Source organism: Elaeis guineensis, chromosome 4, assembly GCF_000442705.2.
Source record: "Elaeis guineensis isolate ETL-2024a chromosome 4, EG11, whole genome shotgun sequence".
Classification (NCBI taxonomy): domain Eukaryota; kingdom Viridiplantae; phylum Streptophyta; class Magnoliopsida; order Arecales; family Arecaceae; genus Elaeis; species Elaeis guineensis.
The window spans coordinates 122,167,357-122,183,829 of record NC_025996.2 but is presented as its reverse complement, the minus strand read 5'-3'; the positions used below and the strand labels follow the sequence as shown (position 1 = coordinate 122,183,829).

Genomic DNA, 16,473 nt, shown 5'->3' with positions numbered 1-16,473 from the left:
GCAAAAAGGTTTTTCTTTTTCTTTTTCCTTCTCTTTCTCTTTACTACTATCTCCCTTGCTGTACCTTCTTCTTGGTTTAAATTTTTTTTTTCTCCTCATGAACTTCTTGAATCTTCTTGTTATCATGGCCATCTCCTCATCATTTTCAAAATCTTCTTTAGAGTCACTCTCTTTTTCATAGATGGCAGTAGCTTTAAGGGCAATAGACTTCTTTTTCTTCACCTCTTCTTCTTTTCCTTGATTCATGTTCAACTCATGGGTCATGAGTGAACCAATCAGCTTCTCTAATACAAGATTATTTAAATTCTTATCTCTGAATGGCTCCAATTTTAGCAAAGATCTAAGAATTTACGCACAATATCACTATTAGTATAGTCTCTTTCGAGACTTTTTAAACCATTCAAAATATCAGTGAATCTTATGAATATTTCAATGATTGTTTTATGTCTGGCTCTGACCTCCCTTGCAAACTCCAGGCCTGGGTTCCATTTTAAAAAGCTCATATTTGCGTACCAACATATTTATCTTTATTTCTTTGACTTGATTAGTACCCTAATAGGTGACTTCAAGTCTATATCAAATTTTTTTAGCAGATAAACATGTTGATATCCTATTGAATTCATTTGCATCTAAGGCACAATATTGAACATTCATTGATTTAGAATTTTGTTAAGCTAGTCTCTTGTCATGTTCATCCCAATTGTTTTTAATTTGGAGATGGACACTCCATCAATAGTGATTTTGGATGTGTGTGGATTATTAACTATGACATTCCATATGTCATAATCTTGTGCTTGGATGAAAATTTTCATTCTTACTTTCCAATAGGTGTAGTTTGTCCTATTAAAGAGCGGAGATCTATTGGTTGATTGCCCCTCAACCAATACAGTCCCAATTGGGTTTGCCATTTAATCTTTAGCTCTATAATCGTTAGGTCAACAACTAATATTAGAACACCTACTCTAATACCACTTGTTGCCCAAGGATGGCTACCCAAGAGGGGGGCTAAACTAGATATTTTAAAAATTTAAAAGATACTTGTGCAAATTACACTACAAAAAGTGCTTAATGAGATAAGTAAACTATATGCAATAAGTAAACAAGTACACAATCACAAGCTCAAAATTTTATAGTGGTTCGACATCAAGCTCGGCACCTATGTCCACTCTCCAAGTAAATCACTTTAGAATTTAACTATAATTCACTATACGAATTACAGTCTGATTATTTTTTTTGGGATCACAATCTAACCCGATTGGTTTTATTCTAGACTCATCAACTACAATCGTATAATGATTATTTTACACGGACTAACAATCATTCCCGATTGATTTTACACTTGGCTTATCAATCAAACCAAATACAATATCCAACTCTAGGCTTGGACCAACCCAAATTTCTTACCCCAAGAAATTTGAAAATAAATACAATAACAATGAAATTTTAAGGAGAAAGAAATGCTCAATAAAGTTTGGAGAAGAAGTTAGAGTTGCTTTGCTTGTCTGCTTAACTTTTTCTCTTTGAATGCTTGAGAGATGTGAGTGAAGATCTTCAATAATAATTTTCTGACTTCTCTCAGCTCGAGGATGGTAGAAAGATAAAAAAAATCAGTAGGACACTCTTCACTTTCACTATTCAACTCAAAATAGATAAACTCTTCGGTAGGTTCTAAAAGATTGTTTTTCAATACTTTAAAGGTTTTCTTATATAATACTGATGTTTTCCACCACTTAAAATTATCTGAAGATTCTTTGAAAGGTGTTTGATCTGTTGGAGATACAAAAATAGCTATTATAGGGCACATGGGATAAAAAACTGCTTTTTCCAAAAACTAGCTATTACAAACATAGGATTGACTCAGTTTTTCTCTGAGTTGCTCAATTCATAACTGGGTTGGCTCAATTCTTCATTGGGTCAACTAAGTTGTAACAGACTGAAAATCAGACTTTCTGACTTTTGATATGTCTTAGACTTGGTCGGCTATCTTTCTAACTGAGTTGGCTAGATTGCTCACTGGGTCGACTAAGTTGATAACTGGATCGGCTCAGTCCCTTGGATCCTAAATTTCTTTCCGTATTTTTTATTTTCTGTGTCTTCTCAGACTAGATCGGCTCAGTTTGCGTGCCAAGAGTTATTTATCAACCTTTCTTTTTCAATTTTCTTTTTAGGCTAGATTTGCCTTGTTTACTTGATTTTATTCCTCATTAAAATTCTTCCGAGGTGTGTCTAGTCTGGAGAGCTTTTACAAATGATTTGATTGATGGTTCTCCATTTTGATTTGCCAAAAAATACTTGAGGTAAATAAGCAATTTAATTTAAAATTACACATCCTCAAGAGCCATGTTAGTAATCTAATAATTTATACTCAAATGCTTTTATTATTATCAAAATCAATCTCAAGATCAACACTCTATCGTGAGTCCCAACTAGATGGCAGGTCATGGATAAATCATCAAACTTATCATCAGTTATATGATAGATTCGATTAGCTCAAGTCCAATTGTGATCCTCGTGAAAACTCTTTTCCATTATCATACTGCTATGGTCACAAACTCTTGGACTTAGCCTCTCAAATCTTATAGGACCACTCCTCTCTATCAAGGTCGATAAATTTCTTTTAGATGTACATCCTACTCCTATAGTGGATCAACTATTGCCAACATCTACAACAAGGACTTAGTGAGATCATGTTTATCTGTCAGTCAAACTTCAGCAGCTACACTATGAGTAACCATGCTATCGCAGGTCAAAAGATCATTCACATAACTACAGCATCGGGACGATCACTGATGATTGAGTAGAAATCCAAATGATCTCTCGTATGGTCACACTCAGTACTAGTTATTCTCTAATAACTACCCACACTCATCGCTCAGTGTCTCTACACTATAGATCTGAGACTCATCTACTCGAAGAAAGCGATATGTGCGTCAGTCTATCCGGATTGATCACTATCCTCATGATGATACTATGATCTGGAGCATTTAGAAATTTTATATATGTCTCTAATTCTCAACACCTTGAGAATATGTATCAAAATTATTAATTCCATGAACAATTCAAAGATATATCACTCTTGAATGAAAATAAACTTACCATTTTATTGATCAAATCAATATTTTAAGTACAAAATTGTATCCTATATCTATTACAATGTGTCTGCTATATTGACTTTTAAGATATACATCTAATACCAGATGTATAAACGGTTCAAGTGGATAGGAGAAAGTTATCCATATTTGAAATACATTAAAGAATCACTACAAAAAACAAAAGGTTTTAGCAGCAGCTAATATCGCGGGTAAAAGCATAGAAAACCACCAGGAAAACCTTTCCCAATAGTTGTACCAACCATTTGCTAAGCCACCGCCAAAAGTGCTGAAGTTGTTGTAACCCTAATGAATTACATGACCATTGGGGAAGTATATATTTAGCAACGGTTTTAATAAGGATTTAGTAGCATTTTCCAACCATTGGAGAGACTTTATCCAGCAATCATGACTAATAACAAAACATTGCAATGGTGATCTCATTGAAAATTTTTTGAGTGATCCTTGAACTTTTATAGTGATTCTGACTACTACTAAAAGTTATGTGCAAACTTTTGGCAGCAGTTCCAAATGCTGCTAAAACTTGTATAAACTTTTACTAGCAATTCTGGCCACTAGGGATTATACTTTGAGCTGCGGTTTTGACTGCATCTAATATGATGTAAACTTGAGCATCAGTTTCAACCGCTAGGAATACTTCAATTTTTTAAATAAATAGATAACCTGGTAATATTGTTTTAGGTATAACATCATAATAATATTTCCATTCACATATGGAGACCACTTGATACACCAACTTTTACCGTATATATTCAAACTAAGTTTTTATTTTTTGATATAAAAGGAAACTAATATGCTGTAGCACAATAGTCACCAAAATTTATTAAGAAGAAAGAGAATATAAAAGAAGAAAGAAGAGAAACCCCACCAAACCTATAATATAGAAATTCGAATTTCAAATTTGAATTTCAAATTCCCTCTTCCAACCTATCAACCAATATTTAAAATTTAAAATTCTTCCTTAACAATCAGATTTTGAAATTTGAAATACAAAAAAAAGAAACCACCATCATGCTACCGTCGGATGACACAGTGCTGACAACTGGAGAGGAATGTCGATCGGAGATAGAGGTAAGAAGAGCGACGTCGACCACCACATTAGAAAGAGAGAAGTGCAGAGAAGAGAGCAATATCGACCATCACACTCATCAGAGGAATAAAACTGTCGTCCGTCGGTGAAGACTCGATAGCAGCACCGGGAGGGGCACAAAGGGATGATGGCTAACCAACTATGGAGGAGCACAATACCCAACCGAGGAAGGATAGCCAACGAAGGGAGAGGCTAGCTACCGGTGGAGGGAGAGGCCGGCAACCGGCTAAAGAGGGGCTCATCACAAGGGGGAACGTCTCGAATAGAGAAATGGGGGAGGGAGGAGAAAGAACAGAGAGAGGAGGCGGATGAAAGAGAGGAAGAGAGAGAAGGGCGCAGCCTCCATCTGGCCGCAATAAGAAGAGGGAGAGAGAGAGCCGATCCACAGTCTCCATCCGACCACCGAAGGGTGTCGAAACACAGAGAAGAGAGGGAGGGGGTGATGGCCGGCCACGAGGATGGAGAGGGAGATCCAACCTAGCGCCCATCAGAGGGACCTGCCAATGGGACCCGAACACAAAAAGAAAAGAGGGAGGGCTAGTCCACCACCGAAAGGGACCTACGAAGGGAGAGAGAGAGAGAAAGAGGGAAGGTCTGGCCTTCCGCCGTCTGTCGGAAGGAAAGATCACCAAATGGACCAGAACACCGAGAAGAGTAAGAGAGAGGGAGGGAGGGGGAAGATGGAATCTGACCCATGGGTGCCGACAATCAGAAGGAGGGAGAAACGATAGATCGGGGTCGGCACCGAAACACAGAAAAGAGGGAGAAACGGGGGTCTAGACCAGAACACAGAGAAGAGCGGGGACCGACGGCCACCGATCGGCCGTCCAACGTTGGAAAAGAGGAGGTAGAGAGGAAATAAGAACTAAGATGGAGGCGATGGCCGCACAAGCCAGATCGGCCGTCCAACACTAGAAAAGAGGAGATAGAGAGATTGAAGGAGAGCTGAGATGGGACAGGATGAAGGAGAGGAGGAGTAGAGAGAGGGACCCGACATCGGCCGTCGGAGAGGAAGAGAGAGGGTGAGTGCTTATTGAGGGTTCAACGGCAAAGAGAGAAGAGAAAGGAAGGTCGCTGGAGATGGCCTCGCCGGAATTGGCCTCATCGTTGAAAGCTAGAGATGGCCTCGTTGGCCCTCGAGAAAAGCAGGAGAAGAGAAAGGAGGAGAGAAAGAGGAAGAATGAGAGAGAGAGAGAGAGAAGGGGGGGAGAGAGGAAGAGAAAGAGAATCACTAAATACATGATAAAAAGTTTGCATATTAGCTACTGCAACTGAGTATAACCTTTCATCCTTCGTAGAAAAGTCATAGAACAAGAGTTTATTTAAGATATTGAACACTAATGAAGATTTAACTTTTTGCATAAAGCACTAAACATCTTCAGTATGACTTTAATTAAAAAAATCTCGTCCTTGTTACACACGAAAAAGGTTTAACAAATAGCAAGAGCCATGCACTCATATTATAGAGGTACTCCTTCAAGTTTACTAAAGCCGTTCCTCACAGAATTGATTGTTTCATGGACACAACTACTGTCATTCACCAACATTGCAACTGTATGATCAAAGGACCTGCAAATCAGAATGTGAGAGTGAAAGTAAACAAATAATTGTAGTCATTTGAAAAATGAGATTGCCAAAATATAGATAAGAAGAGAGTCTGTGGTAGTATTATTCCAGCCTTTATCGTAAACTTCGAAAATTTGAAACCAAGCAGAACCATGAATCTAGAATGTCACTCTCATAATACTTTTCAGCTATAGCAGTGAAAAAAACCAACCCCAAGACAAACTTTACTTGTTCAACTGAAACATACAGTGTTCTAAGCAACTTTATGTTCATGCACATGTGAAAATAAGATTTCTGCATGCTTGGAATATCATCCTTCTTGCTGGATCTTATATCTATGACATGCTTATTGTGATATAGAGAGGGCATCTTCAGTCCCACGCTGTGAAAATGCCTCCTATCTATACATACTCCCTTTTGACTAAAGGGCTATGTTATGGTGTGGAGAGGGCATTTTAGTCCCACATCAGTTGTGAGCCAAGAAGAAGTGTGGCTTATATGAATCAAGGCCATCTCCCCCCCCACGAGATACCTTTTGAAGGACAAAACCATGAGGCCTAACATAGCACCTGACACGAGCCTAGGTCAAAGCGGATAATATTTCGTGCGTGCGATCATAGAGACCGAGCTGTCCGATCCATCCAAGCCATTTGACCTCTTGACCACAACAATACTAATGCATCAAACACTCATCCAGGTGGATTGGTCAGTTCACATACATGTATACTTCTGCAGTAATATCAGATTGACATATGTGATTTTTGGATTACTTGAAACAAAGGCATGCCTTTTTCGTTTCACATCAAACCCAATATAATGTAAATATTATTGAAAAGAACATTTTCAGTATGTTCGGTGGAGTGAAGTTGTAATACAGAACAAACCAAAAAAAAAACATCCAAAAGGTGGGGATAAAAAATGAATCTAACCAAGCTGCTGGACAAGAAACATATTTTATCCTAAAAAATATGAGGATAAGAGGAAGGAATTTGACTTATTGAAAACCTGGTTGGATTGGCCTGTAGACTTTAAGAAGCAGAAACAAAAAAGAAAGATCTAGAAGCATGCTAAGCACTGTTTGAAAGCAAATTTCCGATTCATCGAGCCAGTGTCACTATAAATTCCGCCTTAAGATACGATCGGGATACCATTCCTTAGAGCAAGATCGTAGAGAGAGTTGACAGTCCTTCTTTGATACTCTGCAACAAAAATGAGAAAGAGAGAGAGCGATGAAAAGAGAGATTTTTTAGGATATTGGACTTCAGAGAAAAAATAGAAAAAGAAGGTGACTGATCAAAGTGATAGCAAACAACTCCCTAATCATCTGGTGGAAGAGAGTCTGGCCCGATAGGGCTGTTATAACCCAAAGCTCAAGACCCAAGCCCAAAAAAAAAAAAAATGAAAACAGAGAAAAAATCGGGAAGAAGACTCCCGATAGGAGTCTTTTTCTCCGACGAGACCTTGGTGAATCGGGAGTCCTAGGACCTCTCGGAGTCCTAGGGCTCTCTATAAAAAGACCCTCCCCCTCCTTAGAAGCCGATCACCGGACCGCTACCCCTCTCTTTCTCTCTGATTTTTCGATTGAAGCCGTGGACACTCATCTTGTTCTCGCCGTGATTGCTCGTCGGTGGGGTCACCGGAGGCCGAAGTAAGCCCTCCTTCTCTTCCTCCCTTCTTTCCCCTTCTTCCTGTGCCTCTGTGCGTGACTGACGGCGACGGATGTCGCCGATTTTTGGTCGGAGAAGAGATCCCTGTTTTGATCTCTTCTTCCCGTGGATTTTTCGACGCCGGCGATCACAACCGACCGCCGGCCTTGCCCCTCCAAACCCGGGAGAGTGGCCCTCCCCTGCCGCCGGGTCCGCTGTGCCGGCCGTGGCCTGAACGGCCGATCAAGACAGGAGACCCGTCGGTCCCCTGTTTCGGCCTGGAAGGAGCCCGAGAGAAGAAGAAGAAAAAGAAGAAAAAGAGAAAAGAAAAGAAAAGAAAAGAAAAAGAAGAAAAAAAGAAGAAAAAGAGAAAAGAAAAGAAAAGAAAAGAAAAAAAATAAAAAAATAAAAAATATATAAATAAATAAATAAATAATAATAAAAAATGAGAGAGAGTTTCTCTCTTTCTCTCTCTTCTTTCAGTCTGAACCCTTACTTTCTCTTTCTGGAATTAGACTTTCTCTCTCTACTTTCTCTCTCTAGAATTTTCTCTCTCTAGATTATTTCTCTCTCTTGATGGATTTCTCTCTCTAAAGTTATTCCTCAAGAATTAGCGTAGTGAAAGGCTTCATTTTGATGATTTTGATCGAGTTTAGGGAAGAGTCTGATTTTAAGTGAGATTTTGATTTTGGATTTGTTTAGATTTAATTTTAAATTAAAATTAATGTAAAAATATAATTTTGAATAATAGACACTAAAGAATCTCCTAGAAGTTAGTCAATCTATTCATTCAGTGCTCCGTGAAAGGTAAGTAATGAATCATCTTCTTGAGATATTTCATAAAATAAATAATTATTCTCTGAAATTATGTATGAATTATGAATTATGTTTTGAAAGAAAAGTACTTTTGAAATATTATGGTACGTCGATTATGCACATGTTCAGTGAAAAATTATGATATATTATGATACAAAGTATTTTGATACAGATCGAATTTATGCTCTCAGCCTAACCATATTTCAGTGGACCCCGTCAATGGGGATTATACGTTGGTACTCAGTGGACCCTGCCAGTGGGGGTTGTGCGCTGGTGTTTGTGAACCCTGCCAGTGGGGATTGTGCGCTGGTATTCAGTGGACCCCGTCAATGGGAGTTAAACGTTGGTCATAGTCGAGGCTGTTGAGTTACGAGTGTTTTGAAATCGAATCGGATTTATGATTATATTATATGTGAATATTTGAAAAGATTGGATTTGTATAAAATCAGCATGAAATATATTTTTATGTTTATTTACAGCATTGTTCTTGAAAATTATATAATATCTGAAATATCTAGTTGAGATATTTGTTACTTACTGGGCTGTTTAGCTCATTACTTTTCTTTCTATTTTTTAGATTCAGATAATTAATTACGAGCGTGGGAAAAAATATTGGGACAGAGCTTTTAGAGGCGAGATTTAACATTGTCAACTTCATTGAACTTAGATCTATTATTTTATTTTTAGTAAAATTTTATTGGATGTAAGATATTTATTTTAAATACTTGAATTAAAGTTGAATAATAATTATTTGAATTTATTCCGCTGTGATGCATTGATATCATGATGAGATGCCTTGCATGCTTATGGAGAGAGTTCTTCATAAGTATGCGGCGGTTGCCGCGACCTCCTGCTCGCGATCTCGGGCTGGGGGCGTGACAATTAATATGGTATCAGAGCATAAGTGGATAAATTATGACACATAGAATTAGACATAGTATGAGTGTAGGTGGGTAAACATTAGAAATATTGGGACGATAAAGTATGAGCATCATAATAAACCCATCCTAACAAATAGATAAATGAATCTAATAAGGTTTTACTACTACAAGGTTATCATGCCTCCCCATAGAATGACAAGAACCACTCAAAGAATTGCAAGAGAGACATCACAACCACGGGATGGTAGCACTCTCCATCTGACCAGTGGCACCCCTCAGGAGGAGAGAGTCGTAGATCCTAATGGGAGTACTTCGAGAGTACGTCAGGAATCAGATATGGCTCAGTTAATGCAGACCCTAATCAGGATGGTACAAACGCAATAACAAATACAGCAGCAAATGCTTGAACAATAGCAGATACAACGAGATACACAAGAACATCATCATCCACCACCACAACATGGAGAGCAACCAGTACAACGGAACAATATTTCAGAATTTAAAAAGCTTGCTCCTCCAGCTTTCAAGGGGACTACTGAACCTTTGGAGACTGATAACTGGATAATGGAGATGGAGAAGGCCTTCGCTGTCCAAGAGTATCTTGATGAAGAAAAGATTCGATATGCAGCTTATTTACTACAAGGAGAAGCATACAACTGGTGTCAGCGACTACAGCGCAAGTATGAACAAGACGGCAAAATACTTACCTGAGAAAGATTTCGGATAGCATTCTATGATCAATATTTTCCTCGGAGTATAAGGATCCAGAAAGAGCAAGAGTTTATTTATTTGAAGCAAAAGAGTATAAGTGCGACTGAATATGAAGCAAAATTTACAGAGTTAGCAAAATTTACTCCAAGATTAGTGGATGGTGAGCAAGAACGTGTTCACAAGTTTGAGATGGGACTGAGAACTGAGATTCGAAAATAAGTGGTTCCATATGAATTGACAACTTATGCAGATGTGGTAAACAAAGCACTGATAATTGAAAGAGAAGTTAATGAAGAACGCATGGAAAGGGAAAGAAAGCAAAGAAAGAGAGCAAAATCAAATGATACACAAGGGCAGAATAATAAAAACATCAAAAATTTAGCTAAAGGAGCAATAGATAATAAGACTCAACAGATTGACAGTAAGCAGTGTTCTAGATGTGGCAAAAATCATGCAGACAAGGATTACCATTGGAATACAGGTGCTTATTTCAAATGTGGTCAGATGGATCATAAAATTGCTAGCTGCCCGCTAAATACTGAAAATCAAGTTGGCCAAAGAACTTATGAAGGACAACATAAGGGTGGTGGACAGATTTCTAAAACCCAGGGAAGAGTTTATGCGCTTACTCAACAGAATACACAGGCTTCCAATACAATGGTGACAGGTATGAAAAATTTCGAAGACAAAATTTCTTTTAGGGGTGAAGAATGTTATAGCCCAAAGCTCAAGCCCATCTAGCAAGACCCAAGCCCAAAAAAAAAATGAGAACAGAGGAAAAATCGGGAAGAAGACTCCCGATAGGAGTCTTCTTCTCCGACGAGACCTTGGTGAATCGGGAGTCCTAGGATCTCTCGGAGTCCTAAGGCACTCTATAAAAAGACCCTCCCCCTCCTTAGAAGCCGATCACCGGACCGCTACCCCTCTCTTTCTCCCTAATTTCTCGATTGAAGCCGCGGATACTCATCTTATTCTCACCGTGATTGCTCGTCGATGGGGTCACCGGAGGCCGAAGTAAGCCCTCCTTCTCTTCCTCCCTTCTTTCCCCTTCTTCCTGTGCCTCTATGCGCGACTGACGGCGACGAGTGTCGTCGATTTTTGGTCGGAGAAGAGACCCCTGTTTTGGTCTCTTCTTCCTGCGGATTTTCTGGCGCCGGCGATCGCAACCGACCGCCGGCCTTGTCCCTCCGAACCCGGGAGAGTGGCCCTCTCCTGCTGGGTCCGCCGTGCCGGCCGTGGCCTGAACGGTCGATCAAGACAGGAGACCCGTCGATCCCCTGTTTCGGCCTGGAAGGAGCCCGAGAGAAAAAGAAGAAAAAGAGAAAAGAAAAGAAAAGAAAAGAAAAAGAAGAAAAAGAGAAGAAAAAGAGAAAAGAAAAGGAAAGAAAAGAAAAAAAAATAAAAAAAAATAAGAAATATATATATATAAATAAATAAATAAATAATAAAATAAAAAAATGAGAGAGAGCTTCTCTCTCTTCTGTCTCTTCTTTCAGTCTGAACCCTTACTTTCTCTCTCTGAAATTGGACTTTCTCTCTCTACTTTCTCTCTCTAGAATTTTCTCTCTCTAGATTGTTTCTCTCTCTTGATGGATTTCTCTCTCTAAAATTATTCCTTAAGAATTAGCATAGTGAAAGGCTTCATTTTGATGATTTTGATCGAGTTTAGGAAAGAATCTGATTTTAAGTGAGGTTTTGATTTTGGATTTGTTTAGATTTAATTTTGAATTAAAATTAATGTAAAAATATAATTTTAGATAATAGGCACTGAAGAATCTCCTAGAAGTTAGTCGATCTATTCATTCAGTGCTCCGTGAAAGGTAAGTAATGAATCATCTTCTCGAGATATTTCATAAAATAAATAATTATTCTCTAAAATTATGCATGAATTATGAATTATGTTTTGAAAGAAAAGTACTTTTGAAATATTATGGTACGTCGATTATACACATGTTCAGTGAAAAATTATGATATATTATGATACAAAGTATTTTGATACAAATCGGATTTATGCTCTCAGCCTAACTATGTTTCAGTGGACCCCGCCAATGGGGATTATACGTTGGTACTCAGTGGACCCTGCCAGTGGGGGTTGTACGCTGGTGTTTGTGGATCCTGCCAGTGGAAATTGTGCGCTGGTATTCAGTGGACCCCGTCAATGGGGTTTAAACGTTGGTCATAGTCGAGGCTGTTGAGTTACGAGTATTTTGAAATCGAATCGGATTTATGATTATATTATATGTGAATATTTGAAAAGATTGGATTTGTATAAAATCAGCATGAAATATATTTTTATGTTTATTTGCAGCATTGTTCTTGAAAATTATATAATATCTGAAATATCTAGTTGAGATATTTGTTACTTACTGGGCTGTCTAGCTCATTACTTTTCTTTCTATTTTTCAAATTCAGATAATTAATTACGAGCGTGGGAAGAAATATTAGGACAGCTTTTAGAGGCGAGATTTAGCATTGTCAACTTCATTGAACTTAGATCTATTGTTTTATTTTTAGTAAAATTTTATTGGATGTAAGATATTTATTTTAATTACTTGAATTAAAATTGAATAATAATTATTTGAATTTATTCCGCTGTGATGCATTGATATCGTGATGAGATGTCTTGCATGCTTATGGAGAGAGTTCTTCATAAGTATGCGGCGGTTGCCGCGACCTCCTGCTCGCGATCTTGGGCTGAGGGCGTGACAAGGGCCTTATCATCTCTCACCAAAGATGAAGAATAGAATGGATTCGAATTCAAGCCCACCTCCATAGTGAAGAAAGGCACAAAAACTAGGAGATTGATAGATAGGGATATTGAAAACCAAAATTCCTACTTCTTGGAATGCTAATTGTCACGCCTCAAATCCGGTACTTGAGTTGGTCATGTGACAAGACCGCACGAATCCTAGAGCGATGTCTTAGAGATCATATAAGATCTAAAATAAATTTTACTTTAAATATTTTTAAAATAATCAAATAAATACCAGTCATGTCAATCAAAGTCGATCCATCAAAATAAATAGCTAACTTGTTCAATTACAAATATTCAAATATCCAATGATATCAGAAAATTTAACTAACTAAGCACTGAGAGTTCCAATACTCAACTTCTCACCTAACTCATCTGAACTAAACTTTTGGAGTCTCTGAAAAAAAACAACAACATAGGGATATGAGTTTTTTCAGCTCAGTAAGAATCACCATATATCTACACCAAAATAATAGCTATACGAAAAATATATCAATAAGCATATTAAAATGAAATCATGAAAACTCATAATATGTATATGAAATAACTCAAATACAAGCATAAACATGCGTCGACCATATAATCAAGCAATAGATCATCACATGCCAATAGGTAAGGTCTTTTATTCAACATAATTCCATCTGGTCTTAACATCTATTTCTTCTTTTCCACAATTCCAATTTGATATCCTTTAACTTTTCTAGTTTTGGACTAACCAAGACCATGCGATGATCTATTTCGGATCAAATTTTTGTGATCTTTTTCGGATCAAATATTCATGATTTTTTTTGAATTAAATTCTCATGATTTTTTAAGTCCGTGCGGACTGTTCCAGATATAAACTCCAAGTTGACTGTTCCACATGACAAGACCAGTCCAAACCACTTTATATTCTTTTGATTTATTTGTGATTTATTCTTGCTAATCGATCCCAAATTTACCATCAATCCCCTTTGAAATTTCAAAATAGTTTTAAGTTGCATGCCACATAACATATCTTTAACACAAATATTTATATACAATCATCATATATAATAATTAATCATGTGCAATTCACATACACCATATTATTTTAAGTAAATCAAGATTCTCAATGCAGATTCAACGATATAGATAAGTAAATATTTATATTGGTGATCATGTATGAAAATTTTTATCTCAATTGACGATAACTAGACTCACTAGATTATGATCTGAGTATTAAAGACCTTGCTCGATGTTCTCCTATCCAAAAAATTATTCTCCTATGGAACAAAATTTATTTTACAAAATAAGATCCAATAAATTAAATTTAATCATCTAAAACCCTTTTTATTGAGGCTCATCAGGGTCCACCCTCCCTAGTCCCCGAAATTTTTCATAACTCATGTAAGAGAAAAATAAATAAATAAATAAATAAATTATTAATTGATTAATAACTAGAAGAGAGAGAAGAATCCTCTCTTCTTCTCCCCTCTCTTCAAAACAGGGGGTTTGCTCCCCCTTCTCCTTCTCGCACGCTTGGCCACGGAAGACAGGCCCGGCCAGCCGTGGCCGTTCCCGGCGGTGGTGAAGCGACGGCCCTGACGAGTGCCCCACCGATGGCTGTTGCCGGTGGCATGTTGGGAAGAAAATTAAAAAAAACAAAGACTGCCCTGTTTTGAATAAACCAGTGGCTTGCCGGCTCCAACCATGCACCGGCGACAAAGAAACGACCCGAGAAGAAAAGGAAAGGAGGGGAAGGAGCTTACCTCGCTCCTATGGCTAGAGAAGGGTTCCGATGACCCTTTTTTCTCAGCGGCAATCGACGGAAGAATGGGATAAACTCCAGACTAGTCACGGTGATTCCTCAAGCAACTTTGAAGATCCGAGAGAGAGGAAGGGGACTCGTATAGACAAGTTTTCCTAAGCTAATCCAGACTGCGGCGGCCTTGATTCTGATGGAATCAAGAGAGAAGAAGACTCCCGGTGGGAGTCTTCTTTATCCCTTCCTCACACGCGCCATGCACATGGGTCTTGATTATCTCGGGGAGGTCCAAGGAGCCCAAAGTGTTTTTGTCATTACACTAATCACAGTGACTGACTTTGCTTGAAAAACAAGCAAGGGTGGTTGTAGATTAGAAAGAGGTAATTGATGACTAAGTGAAAATTGAGAAATTGCTAATTGAGAAAAATTTTCTCATGAAACACAAGATATATACCATTGACAAAATTTACTTCTTTAACTCCTTATTTACACTTTTATTGTGGCATTTCTAATTTGTTCATTGGGAACTGATCTAGCTCCTTCTGCTCTTTCTTTTTTTTTTTTTTTTTTTTTTCATTGGACTGATCTAGCTCTTTCTCCTTTTTTTTTTTTTTTTTTTTTCTTAGCTTGAAGTTATGATGGTTCTCTCTCTTCTCCTGCACCAAAAACTATATCACTCGAGTACCAGTAATTTCTCTTAATTATCAAGATGATACGTCGCTTCTACCCTAACTAACTATATGCTTCCGGTACTCTAAAGAAGGAGCTATTTTTTGATTCTTCTATGGATCTTTGAAAATATTGGAAAGCATTCCCTGCAAGATTGCTTATAGGTGTTGTCCAACTTTGATTATATATGGTAACAGAATTGATAGATATCGTAAAAGATGTTTCTCTTGTTTTTTATGCTTGACCTCTTGTTAGATCTATCATTTTTAATTTTTTGTTACTTGTGTATCATTCTAATTCTATGCTTATGTGCCAAGCCTACTGAAGAATTTACCCTCAGTCTATAATGTTTAACAACGATGCTCCTCATCCTCATTCTAGGAGGTATACATGATGTATGATATTGTCACTCACATGGGGAAGTTCCCTACTGTAATCAGCATTAAGGATTCATTAGTTGCGATTTTCATCTTGGACTTATCTTTGTTTAGCCCTTGAAATAGCATGAGACAAGAACCGCCCACTACAAATATGAGGCGCAGAAAAAACTATAGTTGTTTAAGCATCCAAAAGTTTAACTTGCTATTCCAAGGTGCTTGTATCCAATCTTGATGGTATTAGTAGTAAGATGCACTCTCTTTTCTCTATTGTACGTGGCTTGTGGTGTAATTTTTTTCTATTTGTATATTATAATAAAAAATTATATAATAATATTATAAAAATTATTATATTTCATAATATATTTAAAATTTAAAATTTATTATATTTTTAATTAAATTTTTAAAAATAATTTTATAAATTAAGAATATTTTATAACAACATCTTTTATTCTCATTTTTTAATATTAAATGTGTTTTTTCAATTTAGTTACTAAACATATGTTAAATTTCCACATAAACTTAGAAATATAGTTATCTAGCAGCAAATAGGCTGTGGCAACTCTCTTCCATCTAGCACTTGAGTTGTATGGCTATATCATGTAGAAGACAAGCTAGCAAATTGGTTATCTCCATCCAAAGATCATCCATCTTCTCTGTCTCTCTGTGTAATATGCCCCAAACCTGACCATAGATTACTAATTTGTTAACTCTAAACTTAAGATGTCCAAAAATTCTTCTTATCATCGCCCACAAGAAAAGAACTATCACTAAAGATGGTACCACAATGTCTAGTTTACCTTAAGAATCAGCAATTTTTTCTTTTCATTTACCAGTTAAGTCTCTTTACTGAAAATCAAATTCAATCTCGATCATTAGACTTGTTGAGTTCTTCACTGATGTTCTTCACTGATGTCAAAATAATCCATACCACCATACTTCACTGTGCACTCTGATATAATTCATTACAAGAAATAAGGCTTAAACAGCGGTCAAAATCACTGGTAAAAATAAGCAAAACCACTGAAAAAGGTTTTAGAGTAGTTTTTCCAACCGCTGTTATGCCACGGAGAAGCTGCCGTCACTGTTGTTTGTTAAGCTTTTACCAGCGATCATGACTGCAGAGAAA

General features: G+C 37.3%; 1 long non-coding RNA gene across 1 annotated transcript; it reads right to left on the bottom strand.

Moving 5' to 3' along the window:
* Nucleotides 1–5,963: 5,963 nt before the first annotated feature.
* LOC105033371 (uncharacterized) lies at nucleotides 5,964–14,557 on the bottom strand. Its single transcript, XR_012141035.1, has 2 exons — nucleotides 14,303–14,557; nucleotides 5,964–6,965 (listed from the first exon to the last, which is right to left on the bottom strand). It is a non-coding gene; the product is annotated as an uncharacterized lncRNA (long non-coding RNA).
* Nucleotides 14,558–16,473: the final 1,916 nt, after the last annotated feature.